This window comes from Octopus sinensis, linkage group LG7, assembly GCF_006345805.1.
Source record: "Octopus sinensis linkage group LG7, ASM634580v1, whole genome shotgun sequence".
NCBI lineage: Eukaryota > Metazoa > Mollusca > Cephalopoda > Octopoda > Octopodidae > Octopus > Octopus sinensis.
This window is the reverse complement of record NC_043003.1, coordinates 53037488-53062289: the sequence shown is the minus strand read 5'-3', so window position 1 is coordinate 53062289 and position 24802 is coordinate 53037488. Positions and strand designations below refer to the sequence as shown.

General features: G+C 35.2%; 1 long non-coding RNA gene across 3 annotated transcripts; it reads right to left on the bottom strand.

The window, feature by feature from the left end:
* Positions 1–6812: 6812 nt before the first annotated feature.
* On the bottom strand, positions 6813–10687 carry LOC118764248. 3 transcript variants are annotated; one of them, XR_005000046.1, is made up of 3 exons: positions 10669–10687; positions 7464–7618; positions 6813–6854 (listed from the first exon to the last, which is right to left on the bottom strand). It is a non-coding gene; the product is annotated as an uncharacterized LOC118764248 (long non-coding RNA). The 3 variants fall into 3 exon arrangements; XR_005000048.1 differs by lacking the exon at positions 10669–10687 and adding an exon at positions 9742–9782; XR_005000045.1 differs by lacking the exon at positions 10669–10687 and adding an exon at positions 8924–8992.
* Between the last annotated feature and the right edge of the window lie 14115 nt (positions 10688–24802).

The window sequence follows — 24802 nt, the reverse complement described above, 5'->3', positions numbered from 1 at the left end:
TGTGTGTGTGTGTGTGTGTGTGTGTGATATAAAGACGAGTCAAAAGTCTAAGCCATAACGAATTTCTTTGACAACGGCCATTTTTATCCTACTATATACATTGCAGTACCAACTTGTAGGTGAGTGAGTAGTACACCAAATTCATCTGTCACCTACTCTCGACATAAGTTCAAGTGCACAATACCAAATGTCCCGCTGAGATCTCAGTGGGACATCACTCCACACAACAAACAGGGTTTCTTTTAACTGATGCTTTGATGTCAAAGCTTCTTCCGTTTATGACAAAATAGATACATATAACGCTTTCCCTTTTCTTTCCAAAAGAAAGGAGGTACTTTCCTATATCATTTCTATACCGTTTTCTCTTTATGTTATCTGACTATGTATCAGGGCTCTCTTTGACCAGCAACACTAGCAAAACTTACGTCATTGTTTTCAGTACCATTAACTAATTCTTTATTCATTTCGTTTGTGAAAGTTTGATGTTTACTCTCTTTTTGTTCGATGATGTTCGTTTCGTTTTCTGTTTGTCTTTTATATAAATTTTATATAAATTTGCACATTTTGTTTTCTTCTTCCTGTCATGCATTGTGCTATCACATTCATGGCTAGTCCCTCTCACCTCAGGAGTACAAGTCATTTTAAAGCACGAATAAAAACAACAATAAGCATGTCCGATAAAGAGTCTTACTTTTCTATCCTGTGCTGAACAGGGTATATCGTTACATTTTCCAAAATATTCTATTTGTATGGTAAGACACCTGCAGAAAAAAAAGAGAAAGAGAGAGAACACAGGGTGATAAAACCGTATCATCCTCAGCGTTACGTTTTAATACGTTTGCTCAAAATACAATTTTTAGGGATGGGGTTTAGTGGATACCATTGTTCTTTTTGACTGGTACTCTAATTTATCGACTCCAGAAGGATAAAAGGTAATGTTGAACTCGGAATGATTTGTACTGAGAACGTAAAGAGCCGTAATAAATACTGCGTGACATTTCTTTCAACGCTCAAATGATTGTGCCGCTACCCACCTTTAAGATTTCCTAATTTAGGCAACAGGCCAACAAATTTGATGGGTTGAAGTGAATCGGGTTCAACGGCCTCGGTACTTAACTGGTATTCCGTTTAATCGACAACAGAAACATGAAGTGCAAAACTGACCTCAGCGGGATTCTAACACAGAGCGTAAACAAATGCCATAAAGCATTTGTCTCTGACGCTTGTTCACCGCTTGCTGTAAAGAGGTTACTGATTAAGTTGTTGATTTTAAGCTTCAGAAAACTCATGATCAAAGACGTTCCAAAATGTAACCAAACATGCTTGTATTCAAAAAGTATATTTAGAGTTACATTGTGCAGAGTATTCTTCAAGTATTACGACAATTGGTTATGATTTGAGATAAATGTGGTCACAATATCTAGCAGTTTGAGGAACTACCATAAGAAGTTCCTTCATTGTCAGACGAACTGCTCTCTTAGTGGAAAATGTCATAGAATAGAACATATTATGCATATTAGCTATAAAATAATGATCTTTTAATGTATAGGGACAAGATATGAAGCAATAAAGTTTTTAGAAAAGAGACAGCAATTTTAAGAATCATTTGTCTGGCAACGGAGTGAATAATGTTTCAAACGAGAATCAAAATAAGCGGTCGGGGAGTCTTCTATCATGATTCCTTTCACGTATAAAATGTATTTTAGGAATATAAAGGCCGGTAGATTGACATATTAGAGTATCAGAGAAAACGTCTTACGGTATTCGTTCCGGTTCTTTATTCTGGATTCAAATCCTTCCGGTGTTAACTTTGTCTTTAACCCTTTCTCGGTTGTTAAAATGAAGTACCAGTCAAGTACAGGAGCCGGTTTAATCGACTGACCCTTTTCCGACGATTCACTGGTCTGGCACCTAAATTTGAAATTAGTATAAAAATATAAATCATTCGCAGTACTTGGCTGATATTCTATTTTATTGATGCCAGAAGGATGAAAATCAAAACTGACCGCAGCTGGATTTGAAAACAGAAGTGTATGAATCATCTTTTTAATGATTCTATTAACCCACTGACTTCCGCATAACACGTTTTAATATTTCTGTTTATATAATACCTTCACTAGCGATAAAAATTGTAACATCTTCCTGTAAAATACAAAGATCGGCGTGTGGTTATTTATTGATATCTCGGAAACAGGAAAACAAGCGTGGAGTCGACCGTTTATGAAGGAAACAATAAGATGCTGCGTAAGAATGACTTTCCCACGGAAATTTGCAACGTGCATCAAATACTATTGCTTCAGTCGGAAATAGAAACCTGATCCTAGCTTTAGTAAAACAAGAATTTTCTTCTATGATAACACCAACCGTAAACAACAGTTTCTACTACTACTACAATAAAATATTCTTTTATTTTCTATAAGGGCAACATAAATGCACAAACATTAGAGAAAATACAGCACAAGCCTGTGGTGTACATACATATATGCACGCATACAAACTTATATAAATGCATGTAAGTGCACACATACAAGTATATATATATATATACATATATATATATATAATATATATATATATATACTGCATATAATACATATATACGAGCAGTGCATGTATATACACCATAAGTCCATATATAGACAAGCGCACGCAGATAAATATGAATGTGAACTTGATTATTTCTCCCAAAATTTACATCAGATGTGATCCAAGTATTGTTGAAATACAATGGGTATGAAAAATTATTATGGGATTGTTAACTGCATCCTTTGTCCAACTTAGCAAGGCAAACAACTCACAAAGTTTCTCCCTTCTTAATTGCCGTTAGTGGCAAGTTTTCCGATTCTGCAACTTTTTCGTTGGGGATGGGGGAATGAAAATGTCTTCGGACTAACTTACTATATTGAAAAGTTAGTGAACTGCATTAATTGAGACTAACAAATTAGATAAATTGGTAATTTAATTATAATATATTATGACTATTATGTGAAGGCGCGTGGCTTAGTGGTTCGGGGCATTCGGCTCATGATCGTAAAGTCGTGTGTTCAATTACCGGCGGCGCGTTGTGTCCTTGAGCAAGACACTTTATTTCACGTTGCTCCAGTCCACTCAGCTAGCAAAAATGAGTAGTACCTTTATTTCAAAGGGCCAGCCTTGTCACACTCCGTGTCACGCTGAATCTCCCCGAGAACTACGTTATGAGTACACGGGTTTGTGGAGTGCTCAGCCACTTACATGTTAATTTCACGAGTAAGCTGTTTCGTTGATCGTATAAGCTGGGACCCTCGACCGTCGCAACCGACGGAGTGCTCCATTATGACTATAATTATGAAATAAACGAAAACGGGGTTTTATGATTCCTCATGATTTTGACGTCAGGAATAACTACAGTATGTTTAAATATCATGATTAAGAAACCAAATGAGGGTTAGTCAACTTGATTCTGTGACCGCGGTAACAAGGGAAACAACTCCGAACGTTTCTGTATTCTTGACTCTCATTAGCGGAAGTATAGTTTTCACGAATACTAAGTGACCCTATGGTAACTAGTTTACTGTATGAAAATGTGACATCGAGGAATAAAGATAATTAGATCATGCAGGGTCCTCTTTTTCAATTAATACCAGGTTTTGCAAATCGTAAAATTATTTGAACATTCATGTTAAGTTTTAACACCTTTTGTCAAGTCTGAATGACTCGTGTATGTTTTCTAGTGGACAGCTTTCTTAATATTGAATATTTGTGTTGAGAGGATGCACAGCCCACTGGTTAGGGTGTTGTATTCAGATTGTCGTTTCAGATCATGGGCTGGGGAGTCCGTAATGTTCTTTAGCAAAAAGCTTTATCCCAAGCTGCTCAGCGATCACTTTGTCACATGATGTGTGGCACGCTATGCACCTGTTCAGGGAATATCAATTTGATTGACGGAATGAGCTAATGTACAGCACATACATTTGACCACTATAAACAAATCATTTGTGGAGATTGTTTAGCAAAAAAATGGAAGAACCATCTTTCTCGGAATTTGTGTTGAACCTTGAAATATATGTGTTAACTCAGACAAGGTCCAAGATCTCACATTTTTTTTTTCGTGGGTTAATAAAATTAACACTCAATACTGGTAGCATGGACGGAAAAAATTACAATGGCTGGATTTGAATTTGGATCTTAAAGAGACGAAATTAAATAGCGTGAGTCCTTTTGTGTGGCATTCTACAAGCTAAGATTAGAGTCAGTTCATCATAATCACCGTTATATTAGTGACTCTACTGCAATATATTGGTTTCAAATTTCGGCACAAAGCCAGCAGTTTCAGGGGAGCGGATAAGTCGATCACATTGACCCAAGTGATTAACTGGTACTTATTTTTCATCGAACCCGAAAGGATAAAAGGCAAAGTCGGCCGCGGTAAAATTTGACCTCAGAACGTGAAAACGGTTGAAATGCCTCTACGCATCTTGCCCGGCGTTCTAACAATTCTGCCAGCTGGCTACTTTCTATTACAATATTTTACGTTCCGTCGCGAGCGCCGTAAAGCAAAAAGTAATCTTCCATACTTTTCATATTTGCGTCTAACACTCACTCGGGTGAAATTAATTCGCTTTACTCCCACCAATAATACTCTCGCCCAAGGCACAAATATCCCTCTTCCTCTGAATATTCCTAATTTTGAATAACAACAACAACAACAACAACAACAATAATAATAATAATAATAATAATAATAATAATAATAATAATAATAATAATTCATATATTATTGCTGTTGCAATATAACTCCAAGTCAGCTATCTTCGAACAGGCTTATAAAAGACAGATAATTAAGCGCATCCCATATCTATCTATCTATCTATCTGTCTATCTATCTATCTATCTATCTATCTATCTATCTATCTATCTATCTATCTATCTATCTATCTGTCTGTCTGTCTGTCTGTCTGTATGTATGTATGTATGTATGTATGTATGTATGTATGTATGTATGTACAACATAGCTCCGTCTAGATGAAAACCTTGCCAACACACTCTGACCTATAGTGGTTAATATTTTAGGGGGCAGTTTGAGTCTGGAAATGCGCTCTCACCGCTGCCTAGTCAATTTTTGTGCGTCTGTTTTTGCTGTTTATCCCCGGGTCACCTCTCTTTAAGCAGGCATATAATCAAATACATTCCAGCTGTGACCATATAGGACTACATTATCCAGTGTTAGATTCTGATGGTAGCTATTGAAGAGATAAACAAAGAGGACGGTCAGGGCGTGACAGCTGGTATTTCTCTTCACTCACTGACAATGTTCAACCTAGTACAAGGCTTGGGACTAATGGAGATAACTTGAACCTTACTTGTGGTACATACTCGTTAAAATTATTCAAACGATATTCAGTTATGAGAATATTGAAATAAACTTGCTCAAGAACGCTTTGTTTATCTTCAATATGATTCTATTATTTTATATAACACACTAATATTTAACTTTATAAGTTCTTAGATTTACAAACGCTGAAAAGTTCCTGTTTTACTAATGCTTGCTGTGACAGCACAGAATTATTCAAATCCTTCATTTCAATTGAATCGGTATTTTTTTCTTTCATAGGAAAAAAAATTGCTCGAAATACATTTTCTTTTTTCAATTAAGAAGTTAAAATAAATTTTAAATGTGAAATTACATAACTCCACAGGTATATAGCATAAATAAGGATAACATTAAAATTGGTTAATATCCATTATTTGAAACACTACAAATGTAAGGATAAATATTTATATATTTCCATGCATTTGTGTAATGATTGGAGCAAATTGTATAACAGTTCGTAGTTTTTATGAATGTGTAATTATTTATTTGACATCACGGAAACAGGAAAACTTTTGAGGAGACCGTGCGCCTTCTTTTGGTACTAGGGAAATAATGGATTGAGCGAACTACAATCAAGGATCGAAATCAAAAGATTCTTACTGTGTACAGTAATACCGATAAATAAAGTATCAATCTAGAAAAGTGGGTTTAGAGAATCGTTTGAACGTCGGACCGGATGCCTGGCAGTGTTTATTTCAGCTTTCTGCGTTATGAGTTCAAATCCCGCCTTAGCCTACTTGGGTGGTAAATTTAATTTGCCGCCCAGTTTAACGTCACCTGCTTCTTGTGTGTCTCAACCAGAGCTTATTCTGTTGCAAACTCCTATCCGTTTTCAGGATACCATCCTCCTTCTCTTCATGAGTATCAGAGGCTCTGTAAAGGGGTCATGAGCTCTACCTTTCTTTCCTGACTAAGCCATTAGAAATGTTCTCACCAAAAGTGCAATATTCAAATTAACTAATCTTTCAGAAGGCATACTAAACGAAGAAATAATCTATTGATTTTAAGTGGGTGGAATATGAAAATTATCATTTCTATAAACACATTTCTTAAGAGTTTTATTGTTATATATGAAGCGAATGAGCTACAACCTGGAGTCAAAATCGTCTTGTCAGGAACTTCTCTCTTTGTATGATATTCGCAATTGAATAAGAATATACTAAAATTACCTCGTCTGCAACATATATTCAAGGAGAGTCATAGGAAAGTTAAGCATAATGAAACCATAGTGAAATAAAGTGTGGATTATTTCCAATAATTTTTACCGAGGAAAAAATCAGAGAAGTTTCATATATTGTAAGTGTTTTAATATATTCTAAATACAAGGCGGCGAGCTGGCAGAAACGTTAGCGCTATTTCTCTGTCTTTATGCTCTGAGTTCAAATTCCGCCGAGGTCGACTTTGCCTTTCATCATTTCGGGAGTCGATAAATTAAGTACCAGTTGCGGACTGGGTCGATCTAATCGACTGGTCCCCTCCCACAAAATTTCGGGCCTTGTGCCTAGAGTAGAAAAAAAAAAGTATATTCTAAATACAATTGTAAATTTAATTAAATAAATATATTATAATGAATTAGGTGAATGGATAGAAAATTGAATATGAATATATATATATATATATATATATATATGTATGCTTAAAATCGGGTCTTGAAATATTCTTAAATATATATGTTTGAGTTATGTAAATTTAGATGCTAGAGAAGTGTTTAAACAAACCAATATTATATTTAGGACATATTACAGGAGAAAATGAACAGAAAAGACAGGGAGAAATGGGATAAAAGCGCTGGCTGTCTATGGCAGATTAGTACAAGGGCAGATAAATCCCATGTACTAATCGGGAAATGCGGGAATGAGGCTAGTAGCGAAACAGTAGCAGACAGCTGGACGCTAACGTAGTAGTGGCTGAGATGAAATGATTAGCTGACTGGCTGTTGGAGAAAACTTCCACATTAGTATAATACAGCTACGTGTAGAAAGTGTGTCTCGGTGTTCGAAGGAAAGAAAATAAAGCAATGAAACAATAAGCTAATATTAATTATGATCTCTTTCAAATAAAAGCTAATTGGTTACATTAGTAGTAAAAGTATCACAATAGTCATCAATACCTCTATCACTGTCACCACCACTCATTTTTTTTTCTTTTAAAGTTACTACTGTTGTCACCCTTGTCGTTCTCGTTATAGGATTTCCTTCATCATCATCATCATCATCATCATCATCATCGTTATCATCGTTATCATCATTGTTTTTACCACCGTCGCTGAAGTAATTACCATCAACAAGAAGCAAAAAATTAATCATTACAACAACTACAACAACAAATAAACCAGAAAGCAACAGCTGCAATGAGAGCAATGATACTAATAACAATATTAACAACATTCTGTGCAACACAAGAGGGGAAGAAAATATATGCAGAACTAACGATGGCTCTACGAAAATTACGATGATATAATATAGTTAGAATTTTTTCTTTCCCATCAGATTGAGTTTTATGCATGTTTGTAAGTGTGCTGAAAATATACCAGAAATTCAAGTAGAAACATATAAGCTAAAGACAAAGTTTATTTTAAAAGAATATATCCCAGGGCCCTGTATGACACGTGTGACAGCTCTAACTTTTCACTGACCATAATTTCAATCTGGTTTTCATTCCCACCTACAATTTCATCACTGTGTTCACTAATGTATTAGAAAAGAATACCAGGACTTTCCACTCCTTATTTCGCGTATTTTGTTGTGTTTCACACTTGTGATTGCATGCACTAAGCACGGGTATGGCTACGGAGAATATTTTGTAATTATGATAATATATTCATAATTCTATATTAAATATGTTGTTTCATTTGCCAGAGCGTACACACGCACACTCACATACAAACCGGTTCCCACACTTATGTATAAACAGAATTATGTCAGAATTAAAAATTTCACAGCTTCATTGTTGCTAGTTTCATGCTAATCATAGCAATTACATATATATATATATAATATATATATATATATATATATATATATATATATTTATGTAACCATATGGAAAGAGAGAAAGAGAGTGAGATATAGATACAGATATAGATACGCGAATATATAATATCTGCCTATGTGTACTTTTATGTATGTATATCTACGTATATTAATTTATATATATGCATATACATACTGAGGTATGCATATACACACACGCAGGCATAATTAACAATGCTATTGTTTCTGTACTATTGAATTGGAAGAAAACGGTGTTACGTTATGTAGGATAATTTAGCGCGATTATTAAGGTTAATATTCAGTTTAAGTATCCCATGCTGGCTGTTAATAGGAATACATAAAACAGTGTGAGGTATTTATGTCTGAAAGAAAGAAAAAGGGATATTAAATATTCGTACATATGCATCCAACGTACTTTTCAGAAATTTGTAATGGAAGTTCATTTACCAGCCCTCAACAACAAATAAGAAACTGGTAAGTAAAGGATTCTGAGAAACAAAATATAAGCAAAATTTTGTGGAAAGTGCAGTATGAATCAAACATGCATTATAAGGTATGTAAAAACAGGGACTACTACCGGACGTATGTGGAACAATAAAGCATAATGCTAATGAGACTTTTGCTGACGCTGTAAATGTTTTTGATATTTTCATCAGTTTGGTTGCGTTTCATGATGAGAAGAAAAACTTTGGCATGCTTATAAGTTGAACAAACTGAGATTAAATTGGTATGAGTGGTGGTGGTGGTGTGTGTGAGTTCCTAGAAATGGAAGTGATTAGTCCAATATTTCGAATATTGCTAAACTGCAACGTATGCATATTATAAAATGTAGGAAAACCTGTCCGGGGAATATTTTACAAATTCTCGTAAACTTTGATAGTTTCAAATTCTGAACTAATTCTATGAATCAGATAATATATATTAAGAAAGAATATGCTCATAATGAGAAGAGATAATGTTCCGTGTTTCCTCTACTAGTAGTCTGGAACGAACATGAATCTAGCCTTGTTTGATACAAACAATATTTTAGAATACATAAAGGACTGATTGATACAGTAAAAGTTGCAAAAACTCTTAAATTTCTATCTATTCAATGTAAAATGTAATTATCCGAAGTGAAGTAATTGAGAAACAATGATTAAAGAAACAGAAAAGAATAACAGGTAGATTTTTAAAAGAAACTTAATGAATAAAAAGAATATATAATGAAAAGGAGTGATGACAAGAAGGGGGAAAAGATATAATAACAAAAAGAAAGAAAGAAAAGGATAAAGACGAAAGGAAGGAAGAAAAGAAGGAAGAGCGATAGAAAGAAAGATCAGAGAATAGTAATAACAAAGGTTAATTGAAGAAACTATCGGGCAAGATTCGGGGAAGAGAAAAATAATGACGAACTTTGAGTGTGCCTATGTGTATATACTTTTGTGGATGCATACGTCTGATTGAGTGCGCATGTATTTATATACCTGTGTGTTGTGTGTGTGTTGTTTGTGTGTGTGTGTGTGTGTGTGTGTGTGTGTTTGTGTGTGTGTGGGCATATGCATGTGAGTGAGGGCATTATTTAGGGCTTTATACGTCGACACACGCATGTCGCTTCGCGTCTTTATAGCTCTTAATATGTTTGAATACATTTATCAGCCTATCGTTGTGTGTACCTATGCATGCGTTATTAAGTATGTATAAATGTACGAGTGTTTGTTTTTTTTTACATGTAGCGCTTTGTTTTCTTTTCTATGTGAATCTGTCGGTTTAGAGCCCATCAAGAAAAATATTGCGATCTCATCAACATATGTGTCAGTTGGAAAGCTCACTTGAACGCGACATATGTGGATAGTCTTCATATGACCAATTTTATTCCGACGAAAATAACTTATTTCTGACTCCCACCCTTTTCCACTTACAAAAGACTTTTCCCATATTAAGACTTCTTTTTTTTTTTTTTAAATAAGCACCAGAAAGGCGTACAACTTTACTCCAATTAATTTCTTTCTATATACGGACAAAAGCTATCAAGACTTTTTACTTGTTCACTCGCAGGGTGCCATCTAAGAAGAGAAACAAAACGAGGCACACATAAATGGAAAGTGACCACTTCTCATTGCATAGTATATACTTAGCTTTCTTGGCTTATTTCTCTAAAATAAAGGTGATAGAATTATTGAATGAATGAATTATTCATTATGCTTTATATTACCTTCAGGTTTTCTTCTCACAAGAAACTTGAAGTAAAAAGTATAAAAATACAAAAAGTAAAGAAGAAAAAGCAGAACAGAAAAAGTGTTGGGGCGGAGATTAAGTATTTAAAGAGACTATTTCATTTACCTATTTTTATCCTTGCTTTTTTTTTTTTTAAATTCATTTATTGTTCATTTTTTATAATTATTCTTCTTTCTTGTTTGTCTAATCAGATCTACTTCATTTTTCTTTTGTGAAGAGAAATCCTTAAAGAAGTTCTTTCAATCTTTATAATTTCTTTCTCAATACACATGTAGTTTTAGCAAGCAGATTTTATGAGTGGAGAGTTCTCTCTCTTGGACAAAGCACATATTGAAATTCATTAACACATGCACGCACACACGCACACACGCACGTACACGCGCGCACACACACAATCCTAGAGATACATAGACTTTCTCACTTTCTCACTCAGACACACGTATACACTCATTGAATACACGAACACTACAGATACATACACAGAATTTTCCTCCCTTTCTTTCATCACACATACATACATACACACACACACACACACACACACATACACAGGAAAAAGCAAGCACAAAAATACACATAAGTTCTCTCACATATACATACACACGTACACGTTGATATATTTACACACAAAAACAAATATTAAGTAAATCCTTCTTTCTTAGTCTATCTAAATTTCTATTGAAAATATCACACCCCAATGTTCGCTGCTATACATTCGCACCTACTCTAACTTGTACAAACCAAACACTCTTATTCCATCTAATTTCCCTGCTCTGTGCTTCCCCTTTCTTCCCTACCGTCTTCATATTTCTCCCACCCACCTTAAGCAACAACCTACCATTTTTCTATTGACTCATTTCTTCACAACTACAATTTGAACTGTAAAACTGTAATATTGATATTTTCTTCAAAAAAAATAAAAATAAAATAAAATCATATCAGAAACTTTTTGTTTTTACTTCATTTGATATTATTATGGACTTTTCTTTTCAATATATTCAGTGTCTGTCGACCCCTCCAGTAAGATCACGTCTTCAGTGCTGTCTCATCATAATCACAGACAATTGGTGTGTTCGCTTCTTTCCTTCGTCTGTGTACTATCAACACAATCACATTACATTATATATATAAAAAAATAAAGACGAGGAAAAGGTTACGAAGATGGGGGAGAAAATAAAAACAAAAACAAAACTAAAAAAAACACAAACAAACTAGAGAATAGAGAAAGAAGAAAATACGAAAGAAAAATCTCTAACCAGAAAGAGAAAAAAGATATAGACAAAGAGGACAGAAGTTGAAATCATTCTCTTGTTTTCTTTTCCCCTCTTCATTATAACTTCTTTCTTTCCCTTTTATCTCCCCCACCCTTCACCCATTTTTCATTTTCTATTTATTCTTTCTTTTGGACTAAGTATTTTTCATATCAAAGATCTGTTCTTCCTCACACACTACCACCGTCTCACTTTTACTTCCTGACGCCTTGTTTCGGGTCTTACACTCTCTTCTTACTCACTTGCACCCCCAATACTGATTTGATCATTAAATAATTTTTGCATCTGGTTGTGGGTGCTCGCCTCCTAAAGGCAGGTGATCGCCACTGGAAGTTGGGACCATTTGAATACTTTACAAAACATGCTGTCGACAGGCCCCACGCCTGCTCGAAGCGTCTGTTCATTTGAGACGAAACCCCTCCTGTTCCTTTGCTGACGCCAAATTACCATTACGTACAAATTATTGGCCTTAGTGTGCAATTGGATCCTATCACAAAGACCGCATCTTTCTGTACAGTTAGACGACACACGCGGCCCGCTCCATCGTCTGGTACACACGCGCTATTAAACCAAGCTAGATCTTGCCCACGTGGCTTACATTAGTCCTGTTGGGGTCTCGGAAGCTATTCATATCCTGATAAAAAGAAAAAAAGTGTATACAAGACACCGAAACAATAAAATATATTCATTCTTCCGATAAACTGCTGCATTTTTTTCTCTCCCTCTCTCCAGGCCAAGTTGCAATAAAGACAACTCTTTAAGCTACACCTCTAGAAACGATGCAACTTGCTTTTTTTTTAGGTTGGGGGGAGAAGAAAAAGAAATGGCGTTGTAAAAAGTTTTCCTTCCCATCGCGTGAACTTTCAGTCTAGAAGCCGCAGACCCAGCCATCTGCCGTTTGGTAGAAAAACAACTTATTAATTGTTCTTTGTTATTTTCGATTGTTGGTTTTCTTTACACCGTGTACAATGAAGCTTTTCAGGCCAAAAGTAGTTTTCAAGCCAGCATTTTCTCATTTGCATGAGGCGTACTTGTGTTGAAGGGTAGGCTCAATGTTCTATTGTCAGGCACTGACGACAGTAAAGAAAGCCTAGTCCTTCGTTAAAAAGCTCCTAAAATCCAGAGAGAAAAAAAAAGTTTATATCTTTCTTAATTGCGGAGAGCGGGAGAGTTTTTCGCGTGGGTTTTCAGCGGATGCAGTTTCCGCGCGAAATAGTTGCGCATTCAAAATTGACGCCACAAGAGATTGTACAGCAGAGCTAGCCCCCTTCTAACTAGCTGAGGAACGATTTAAATACTTTGATGCGTATATATCTTTAATAGCAAATGATTTTTAAAATAAATTATTGATATATTCATTATACAAAATATACTGGGCATTTGTTTTGTTATATTTCGCAATTAATACGCAACTAAATTTTTAACTCTGTATCGCTTGTTCTAGATCTTAAAAGCGTTGAAGAAGAGGAGAGTTCCATTCAGGGGAGTTAAGACAAAAAGCAGGTGCGAAAACTATACACTTAGTCTGATTTTATAGCAGCCGACGCAAAATTGACGCAAAACTTTTTAAAGTGTAAGAAACTTTTACAACATTTTATTAATAAGAGTAATTAATCTAAAAGTATTTCTTAAGTTTAGTAAAAGTTATAACATTTATATTAAAAGAACATTTGTATATATTTTAAATGAATAACATGAGAAACTTAATTAAACAGTGTTACTTCCACGCCCAAAAGATATGAAGAATTCGCACTCTGATACAACGCAACATCTTGCTTCGTTAGCTATTATTTTATTCATGATTTTTTTTTAATATATCTAAAATATTTCAAAGTTATAAAAATGCTCAAAAGTAAAATGATATTGATGATATTGGGTAAAGATAAACACATGAATGTTTGTATCTGTAGTACGGTTTTCATTTTTGTTTCTGTCTGTAAGTGAATTTAGTGCTATGAACGTGCTCTTAAATCTAAAACAAAAGATTATCTTTTTGTAAAAGCGCACTTTATATATTAAAATGATTAAAATACCTCCTCTAATCAAGCATTTGAATATATACAAAATTAAAGTAAGGATATGTTTTAATTTGTCGCTCCAGTTATAACAATTACAGAACTGGTGGTTGTTGAAATATTCTTAAAGATATATTCTCTCTAAGCATGATTTTATAAATGAACATTATTGTCTGGTGTTCTCCGCGTAGTATAATCAAAGTAGACGGTACTATAAAATGGTCGGGGCCCTTTAAATACAAATGATTTATAATAAATTTAGTTGAAATAAATGCGTGCTTCAGAGATTACTACTTTGTATAGGGTTATATGCTTTATTGATATTTTCCAGCTGTTTCTGAAAGAAGACTATGATTTCGACCAGGTGTTAGGGCATTGTAAAAACATAAAAAAAACTCAATTAACAGACAATGAACGAATCATATGTTTGCTTGTTTATTTTTTTCTTTTACTGTAATAAAGTGAATTTAAGTCATTTAAAAATAGATTCTGCTTCATTATGACTCTCTTTTTTCAGACCATGATTGTCATAAAACCAGTAATGAATTAAGTAAACTGATTAAAGAACGCTATTAATAACTCAGATTTCTTCGCTACAGTGAACAGATTATTTTTATAAATCTGACTATTTAAAATAAAAGCCAAATAAAATGCTATAAAATTTTATCAACGAATACAAACAGTGTTGACGAAAAAAAAAAAAAAAATAAGGAGAAAACTGACAACAATATTTTAAAGTTGAAGTATAATATTGAAATGTAATTCATAGAAGTAGGTAAAACATAGAGATTATATGGCTTTCATGTTTTTCTCAAAGACATGGATGAGGTTAAATCGAACGAAGCGAATATTGAATCAAGTATTGAACTGTGCTCATTGAAATCTTATTTCTATACAAAGCTACTTTGTGTATATCTATTCTATCAGAGCTGACCGAGGCTATATACCAGTAACGATACTAACTAGTATAACTTGGTAGTAGTTGTAGGTGTTGCTGTTCTTTAGTGTTAGTCCACCTTTTATCGAACAGCCCTATCCTAGCTATTACCATTCCAAATTTTTTTTTTTATCATTTTAATTTTTTTTATATACATGCGAGAATATGATATGATATGAAAGACTGCTATTTCTAGCTGTTCAGATGACCACACTGAGGTTATCTTGACAAATCACCACGTAATAAGATTGCAATAAAATATAGCCTTCATACACACGTGTAACGTACAAGTCACGTAGTTATATCATCCTGAATGTGTGTATGCGTGTGTGTGTGTGTGTGTGTGTGTGTGTGTGTGTGTGTGTGTGTGTGTGTGTGTGTGTGTGTGTACGTGCATGCGCGCGTGCATGTGCGTATTTGCATATAAACAAGTAGAAAGTACTACGTGGTTTTCTGAACGCGAACACACATGTACAGTGTATATACATACGTGTTTGCACGTATATCCTTCTGACTAAGTGGAAAGAGGATATATTAAGTGTACATAGTATAAAATATAATGCATTCACTTGCATGTATGTATTTGCTATATGATACTATGTAAACATTACGGATCATATATGTGTGTTTGTGAGCGTGTGTGTAAATATATGTGTTTGTTTTAGTGTGTGAATGCATGTATTAATGTCTGTTTGTGTGCACATATAAATACATAGTTGCATTTGAGTTTCATACAGAGGCCCCTTTTGCATATGTGTGTGTGTGCGTGTATGTATCAATGTATATATATTTAATACATATGTGTGCACATACACATACAAACACGAACATATACACACACGCACTCACACACACACACACACGTGTCTTCAGAATTATTTTCATTTATACACTTACCATACATTCATACAAACATACATAGATACTTGCATGAATGTGTGAGCGGGTTCTGGTCAGTTCCGCTATAAAATTATCCAAGGGCATCAAATTTAGAAATAAAATCACAGGTTTCTTGAATGTCTATTCAGCTTTGAAATATTTTCAGTCCTATGACGCTCTCTCCAAGCACACCCTTCTCATTCTTATGGAGATAGTATCATTTTTCTCTTAACCCCTCACCTTTTTATCATATATATCCTTTCCATTCAAACCTTATCTTCTTTACGGCATATAAAACAATCTATTCTCATAGATATTTTGTAACATCGTGACGCTATTGTTTCGATTGTGTTTTTTATACTTCTTCTGGGCGTACATTGAATTTAATGTATTGGGTTAATACTTATACGTTTCTCTGTCTCTCACATTTTCTCTGTCTTCATTTATCTCATTATTTCTCTCTCTCTCTTTCTCTTTCTCTCTTTTCCTCCATAAATGTACGAATGCAGGGTATTGGATTTTAAGAGCTATTCTTTCTTATGTTATAAAGGGTACAAATGCATACATACATACGTATGTATTATGTATGTATGTATGTATGTATGTATGTATGTATGTATGTATGTATGTATGTATGTATGTATGTATGTATGTATGTATGTATGTATGTATGCATGTATGTATGTATGTGTGTATGTAGGCATGTATGTACGTATATTCAGACGAATAGATAGATATGTATATGTCTGATTGTCTGCTTTTCTCTCTCTCCTTCTCTCTCTATTTTTCTTTCTTTCTCTTTTTCATACACACTGTATTTCTATCCTTGTATGTATGTATGTATGTATGTATGTATGTATGCATGTATGTATGTATGTATGTGTGTATGTATGTATGTATGTATGTATGTATGTATGTATGTATGTATGTAATGATGTATGCATGCATATATGTATGTATGTATGCATGCATATATGTATGCACGTATGTATGCATGCATTTTTACTATGCATTTGTATGTATGAACGCATACATTGAGGAAGAGAGATAGTTAGGTAGATAAATTGTGAAGAACAAAAAAAGATACACAGATAAGTACACTAAAGAAAAGCACTTTATAACTTACACACATACACAAACACACACACACAGACACACACAGACACACACAAACAAAAAAAAAAAGAATTAAACATTCGTATGAATGTGTGTATTATTCTATATAAAACCTGGCATAAAATAATACGTACACGCGCACGCACTTAAGCAGAAACATTTATACACATAAACAATCAAATAAATATATTTTCCATTATCATTACTCATTGACATAATCATTATTGCACAGACACGCACACATATATACATACGCTGACACTTTGATAGGGACATTGGCAGGATAACAAACACACATGCGAGCAGGGCTTGTACCGCAACACATACGCATCCCTCACGCACACACGCTATTAAGCATCGCATATGAGGGTTGTGCGTTTGTTGAGATACTGTTATAACAGCTGGGATTATATGAGGCTCGTGTTATATAGTAATTGACTATTTACTTAGAGGTGTTAAATTTGAGACATTGTCTCGAAGTAAAGTTTTCTTTCTATTAGGTATTAGTCTAAGTTTATAGAGGATAATGGAGTAGATATAAAAGTTTTCTCGCTGGTATTTACTAATATATGTCTTCGGTGAACTTTTTGATTGTTAAGGTTGTCACTGATTGTTTGAAATGTAGTCATTGCGAGTTACGGGCCTTGATAACTCTACTAAGAGTTATTTTCGTCTTCCTACAAATGAGAGAAATTCACTAAATGTTGGTCGAGAAAGGCAGACAAAGGCGTGTGTGATCTCCCTACTTGCAACCATTAAAACACGGCTAATTGACGACAAAGGTAGCACAGAAAATTCTCAATCTGAATAACCAAGCTGAAGTCAGGGCATGGTTAATATTCAATGATTTTGAGGAAAGCAAAATAAAAAAAAAACTCATATTATCTTTTACTTTTTACTTGTTTTAATCACTGGACACAGGCCATACTGGGACACTACATTCAAGGGTTCAGTCAGACATATTGATCCCACTTCTCATTTCTTTTTAAGCTGATACTTGTTCTCTCGGTTACTATGGCCGAACCGCCAAATTAAAGGGAACGTAAGCAAACCAATGTATATATATATATATATATAATATACACATAACAGGCTTCTGTCAGTTTCCGTCAGCCAAATCTACTCACAATGCCTTAGTCGGCCGGAACTATAGTAGAAGACACTTGGTGAATGTGCGGCGCAGTAGAATTTCTCAGCCGCATAGATATGCTCGAAATTTAAACAAGATTACTTTCCCCACTCTCTTCTTTTTGGGTTTTTTTGGGTTTTTTTTTGCCAAACATGGAAGATTCCGTATACCTTCAGAAAGTAACAACAACAAAAGAGAAGTTAATAAATTAGAAGTTAATAAGATTAATAATAGGTCACCGGTTGAAAATACCGGAAACCCATCCACATGACAGTAAATCAATGAATGACCATTTTAAGAATAAATTCACAAATAGTATTTGTAAATTGAATCAATTGAATGAAAAGTCCGTGCAAGAGAGAATTAAGCTGTGTATCATATTATGGTTGCTGTCTGTCGATGTAGAAATGGAAGCGTTGGATTCCATTTAGAATTGTCTACACTTAGGATATGGTGAAGTAGTATGATGACTAACGACAATACACCATGAAACATCATTTGCTAAATCGGAAAGTCATTGACAAAGAAAATTTCTATACCAGTAAGACTTATTTGATCGACAATTGTTTCTAATATAGCATAAAGTCTAAAATTTGGGCGGAGGTGGGCAGTCAATTAAATTGATCTCAGTACTTGACTGCTACTAAATTTTATTGACACTGAAAATCAAACTGATCTCGGTGGGATTTGAACTCAAGATGTAAATTCTTTTGAAATACTGTGAAACATTTCGTCTGATGCGCTAATGATTCCGCCCATCTTTTAGTTGAGAAATGTCAATAGCAATTACAACTAACAGCCAAAATACGTGTTCATCGACTGGCATAATTGTAGCCAAAGATATGAATGAGGAAAGTGCTCAGCCTGCAAAGTATACCATCATATGTTTAGAAAGCTTAATCACTTTGTCAAATGTTGTCGGTCAGTACCTATCTACACTATCAGTGAAACTTCATAAAAAGTAGCAATAATTCTATGCTCAACGTTAACTATATATATATATATATTATATATATATATATATATATATATATATACAATGCGCCCTTTTAAGCGTAGCCAGGCTCATGGGCCCGGTTTCCCGGTTTCTCTGGCGTATGTGTTCCCCAGCTGGACGGAACGCCAGTCCATCGCAGCGTTACTCATTTTTGCCAGCTGAGTGGACTGAAGCAACGTGAAATGAAATGTTTTGCTCAAGAACACAACGCGTCACCCCGTCCAGGAATCGAAACCACAATCTTACGATCATGGTGCTGGTACCTTAACCACTAAGCTACGCGCCTCCACTATATATATATATATATATATATATATATATATATATATATGTTTCAGTAATTTGACTGTGGCCATGCTGGGGCACCGCCTTTAGTCGAACAAATATATATATATATATATCGTTTTGGGATTTGGTTTGCAAGATTCTTTATGTGAATTCGTGTTTTGAAGCGTACTTTATTATGTCTGGGGAGAGTCATTCTCCTTCTCATCCGGTGAACGTGTTAAATAATAAGGAACTAAAAAAGAATGACTCTCCCAAGACACAATATATATATATATATAAAGACCCTGATAATGTTAAATATATCTCCTGTAAACTGGTAAATTCAACGATGTCCAGTTCACTAATAATAGAGGATAGTGAGTTTTGTTCTGCATTCCTTTATTTATAATTTCAGTGCGATATTTATATATTTAACAAACTATTTTAGTTTGAAGGTAAAGGTGAAAGCAATTGTAAATGCTAACTTTTCATACAATATGTTTACGAAGCAGGAATTAGTGATTATAGATTCTCCATATAACTGAAGGTTAATTGGAAAGAACATTACATCTCATAGTACATTTTGTTTTAACATTAACAATTGTCTATTCAAAGACGCCTTGGCATCCTCTAAACTATCGCATTCTCTTTTCTTTTACGACTTATCGATTTAGACGAGTATACTCAGCTTCTACACTGAACATACAATTACAAGACAGAGAATCCTCACACAAAGATTATTTAATGTCTTAAACATAATAAACCCAACGCATACACCATTGTATTGACACTAACAAAGATTTTGACTCAGTTTCTGTTGCTCGTTGATAAGCTAAACAGTAAACATCTTAAGAAAGCAACTTAAAAACGCTAACTATAGTACTATCCCCCAGTTTACCCATACACAGTGAGCAATCGTTTGTTTTCACTTATACTACAACTTTCTCGATCAACCATATATAGGCGAGCTAACACTTACTTTTTCCTGCTGTTGCCTAAATACAGATATCCAGCAATTCAAATCTTATAGCAACCACACCTAAACAAATGGCTCCAGATAAAGATTATATGCAACCCTTATAAAATCCACCATTTTCCTTCTTGCTGGTAACACAAAAGAGCATCAAAGTACAACCACCAGACCAACTTGACAATGCAAACATACCACACTCACACACACCCACACAGAAAACAGCATTGTTAGCACATTCATACCAAATATAGAAGACTGTAAAAGGCAAACACAATAAACGCTTTACAGGCACCACATATGGATAATACAAAGAAACAATAACGATTATGATGTTTAAATCACGAATTATGCGGGTCCTGTTTGGGACACTAATATTTCCACAACAAACTACAAAGAAGAAAAATCACCACAAACAGCACACACCCTCGAAACAATTTATATTCATAATGGAATAAAATTATTCAAAAGGCAAAGACTAAGTGGGATAAGTAAGGGAGACATTTTGTTTCTGCAGTAGTCTCTATACCACATAGTCCTTGAAAATGCATTTTCAATCACTGTTAAGCACCACACTCTCATTTATACCACAACATAACACTAGTAGAACACTGTACATTCTGTTTAGTTTAGACAAAGAGAAGTATCAGATATGCACAAGCAAAACAGTCTTGATAACGTCATTATCCTCAAACACCGGGCGAGAATACACACTGCCAATGATAAAGATGAAATGAGAGCAACTCTTACACTCCAATCGATTCCGCTCCCCCACTTCACTGTAAGCATCACTAGCACATAGAGGATGAGAGATTTTATACGTAGTCACTAGACTTGCTAGAAATGGCAGCCAAATATCCTTCAAATCATGCCTTAACGTGGACAATGTAGGGCCTGATATAAGAGGTGGGTGTTGAAAAGTTCCTGGCTTTAAGGGTGTCGCGAAATGGCCTGATTGGAGGTCCAAGCTTCCGAGTTTTTTACAGGGTTAAGAAAAAACTTAAGGACCGCTAAATCTGAGAGGGGGAATATGTTGAATAAAATCATAATTAATTGATCCAAAAACCATGACAGACAAAGCGGTCAAAGTTGAATAACTTTTTGTCATCAGTGTGCTCTTATAGGAATGTCCTGGAATAAAGCAACATCGACAAGTATACTGGAGCAGCCTGCACACAACAAGATATGCAACATATCATAACTGTCGACACGCATCAAATACAGTAATTTACAGCATGTTAGAATATCTGGTGGCATAATATATCAGGAACACTGGATCTGTGGTTTATACTCTAGTTGTTTGATCATTTACTGATGTGTTGACAGTGGTTGCCCAACACCAAATTCATCAACATCATCAACAAGTAAAACAACAAGTGCAACAGACATGTTGATTCCACAGGTAAATGCTTAGATGCGGCGAACCGTCAAAATCGTTAGCTCATAGAACAAATGTTTAGCAGCATTTCTTCCAGTATTTTACATCCTGGGTTCAAATCCTGGTGAGGTCAACTTTGCCTGTCATTCTTTCCATGTCGATAAAAATACCAGTCAAGAAGTGGGCCGATGTAATTGACCTACTCGCTCGTCCTAAAACTGAAGATCTTGAGCCAAAAGTTGAAACAGTTCCTCGATGAAGTTCATCTAAGGGAACTTCAAGTATAATATTGGCCATTAGACTATCGATATTTTCCCCAATACTGAATTATTGTAAATCATAAACTTTGTCATTCTCATTGCACTTCATACACTTTTACTTTTACTTGTTTCAGTCATTTGACTGCGGCCATGCTGGAGCATCGCCTTTAGTCGAGCAAATCGACCCCAGAACTTATTCTTTGGAAGCCTAGTACTTCTTTTGTCGAACCGCTAAGTTACGGGGGCGTAAACACACCACCATCAGTTGTTAAGCAATGTTGGGGGCACAAACACAGACACACAAACATATACACACATACATACATACATATATATATATATATATATATATATATATACATATATACGACGGGCTTCTTTCAGTTTCCGTCTACCAAAGCCACTCACGAGGCTTTGGTCGACCCGAGACTATAGTAAAAGACATTTGCCCAAGTTGCCACGCCGTGGGACTGAACCCAGAACCATATGGTTGGTAAGCAAGCTACTTACCACACAGCCACTCCTGCGCCTATGTTAACACAACTATTTTCTGTATGTTGTATATTCATTCCTCTTTCTGTCTAGCTTTTCAAGATGCAGCCCATAAGGAACTTATTCTGTTGGTACATTTAGTATTCCGCTCTAATGTCATTTGATATTATAGTTAACCTTTTCTGTTTGTTTCTTTCTTATAAGTGTCTTTTTCTTAATCTGACTTAAAGAGAAGAATTCCTCTTTTATCAGGATTTGTTGGATGTCCTTAACATTGTCAACCCGTTTATATAACTGAACTGCGTTTGCATCTCATCCTTCTCTACACGCCTTTTATCTTGTGGTACGCCCTAATTCGTAACTAGAAGTAATGCATTAACTTACTCCATTTAAACAGAATGATACCATGTCTTCTATAATTTTCGGAGCTACGACTATATCACTAGTCGAAGCTCCGGAAATATGCTCTAATATATGTGCTGAAACGGGAGCAAAGAGATTGGAGGTACAGTTCAGAAACTGCAGTTATTATGCTTCTGGCAACACGCGTCATTTTCTGCCCCGAGGAACTAGAAAGACAAAGAAGGAGAAAGAGAGGAATGAGAAATTTAGAGAGAGGAATGGAGTGCAACAATCCCAGCAACGGTAACATGGTGTTATTAGTTGTTCTAGTTTTCAAGTGGCTCTTACCGTTACAAGTGTAACAACCGAGCTTTCAACCACGCAACGCAAATCTTCCTTTGTTTCTGTGCACATCTTGAGGCTCAGCTTTGGAATAGTCCTGCGATTTTCAGGCATAAATAGAACTTGTAAATACATGTGGGCCTCTCCCAGCCAGAAATAACCTTTCTTTACAATTTGTATCCACTACCTGTCTGTATTGTACTACGAACGCATCAATGAGACAAGGGTCAATATAATTGACAACGACCCCTGTTTGGCGCGTCGTATTGCATTTACTCATGTATTACGGCATAAACCCAAGGAAAGGTTTATGTCTCGTTATCTCTACCTGATGCTTCACCTCACTCTCAGCGTTGGACACCAGGGTTGAAAACTTTTGTATACCTTCACCCGTTCCATGGAGAGCACTCAGCTTCACAAATCAGCCTGGACATTTTATTTTTTTCTTTGAAGCAAAGAATTCTGATTGTGGCTAACGGATGGAAACCTCAAACTAGAAACCGATCGCATATTATAGCTGCTGAGGAACAAGAACGAATTTAATAGAAGCAAAGATTGCTAAAACTCAGTCGGTGAGCAAACAGAATCTGTGGGAAAGAAGACCAAAGTATTAACTACATCTTAAGTAAATGCAGTAAGCCAGTACAGAGTATAGGTGCAGTCGTAACTGTGTCGGTAAAATAGTCAAAGTCGAGTGTGTGAATTCAAAGCAGAAAAATATAGTATGAACGTGAGCTTGAGTCTATGATAGAATAGTAATTATAAAGTTTCATGGGATTTCCTCACAAAGGTTGATCATGCAAAGACCAAATATGATTGTAGTTGACAAAAAAAGAACAGGGAGTGTAAGATCATTGATTTTGCAATATCATATGATAATAAAAAGGATACTCCTAAAAGTTAAGAAAATGAGAAACATCAGGATCTATCCGGAGATGAAGACATTTTGAATGACTAAGATGATAATGATTCTTATGATAATTGGTGCACTAGGCACAACACCTAAACTACTACCTAAGTGGCTGGAAGATATTGAGGCCCAATTGCTGACCTGCAGAAAAGTACCATCATGGGTTCTGCAAGAAACCTGAAAAAGATTCTTGAGAATTGAGAACGCTTGCTACCAAAGCTATTATCCCTCATAACTAATATTACCCCTCCTAACTAATATAGCACATAACAGGTATAGTAGTAGTAGTAGTAGTAGTAGTAGTAGTAGTAGTAGTAGTAGTAGTAGTAGTAGTAGTAGTAGTAGTAGTAGTAGTAGTAGTAATAATAATAATACCTCAATCGAGCTATAAATACCTGGGAATACTTAAGGCAGACGGAATCTAACACCACGACATGAAGGAGAGTGAGAAAGATGTGGGCTTCAAAGTTGAATACCAGAAACAATTTCGCAATAAACTCGTGCACAGTCACAGTAGTTCGGTATGGCGCTGTAATCTTGAAGTGGACAGAGAAGGAGTTAAAAGAGATGGACAGGAAGTCATGAAAGCTCCTAACGATGCATGGAGCCTATCATCCACGTGCAGACACTGATGATCTCCACATGAAGAGAGCAAATGGAGGAAGGGGACTGATAATTGTGGAAGACTGCGTGCGTATCGAACTCGAGAGCTTGATGAGATACTTATCCTAAAGTAAGGAAACTTTGCTAGCGACAGTTAGGGACGAGGGAGTATTGAGAGCAGAGAAAAAGGAAAAACAAAGGAAGAAGTACAAAAAGGACATGAAGAAGAATTACGCAAGAAGGGACTACACAATCAATACCATGTAACCACCACAGAAGTTGCTGGGAAAAATAGGTGGAATTGGGTGGTGAACGGAACCCTAAAAAAAGG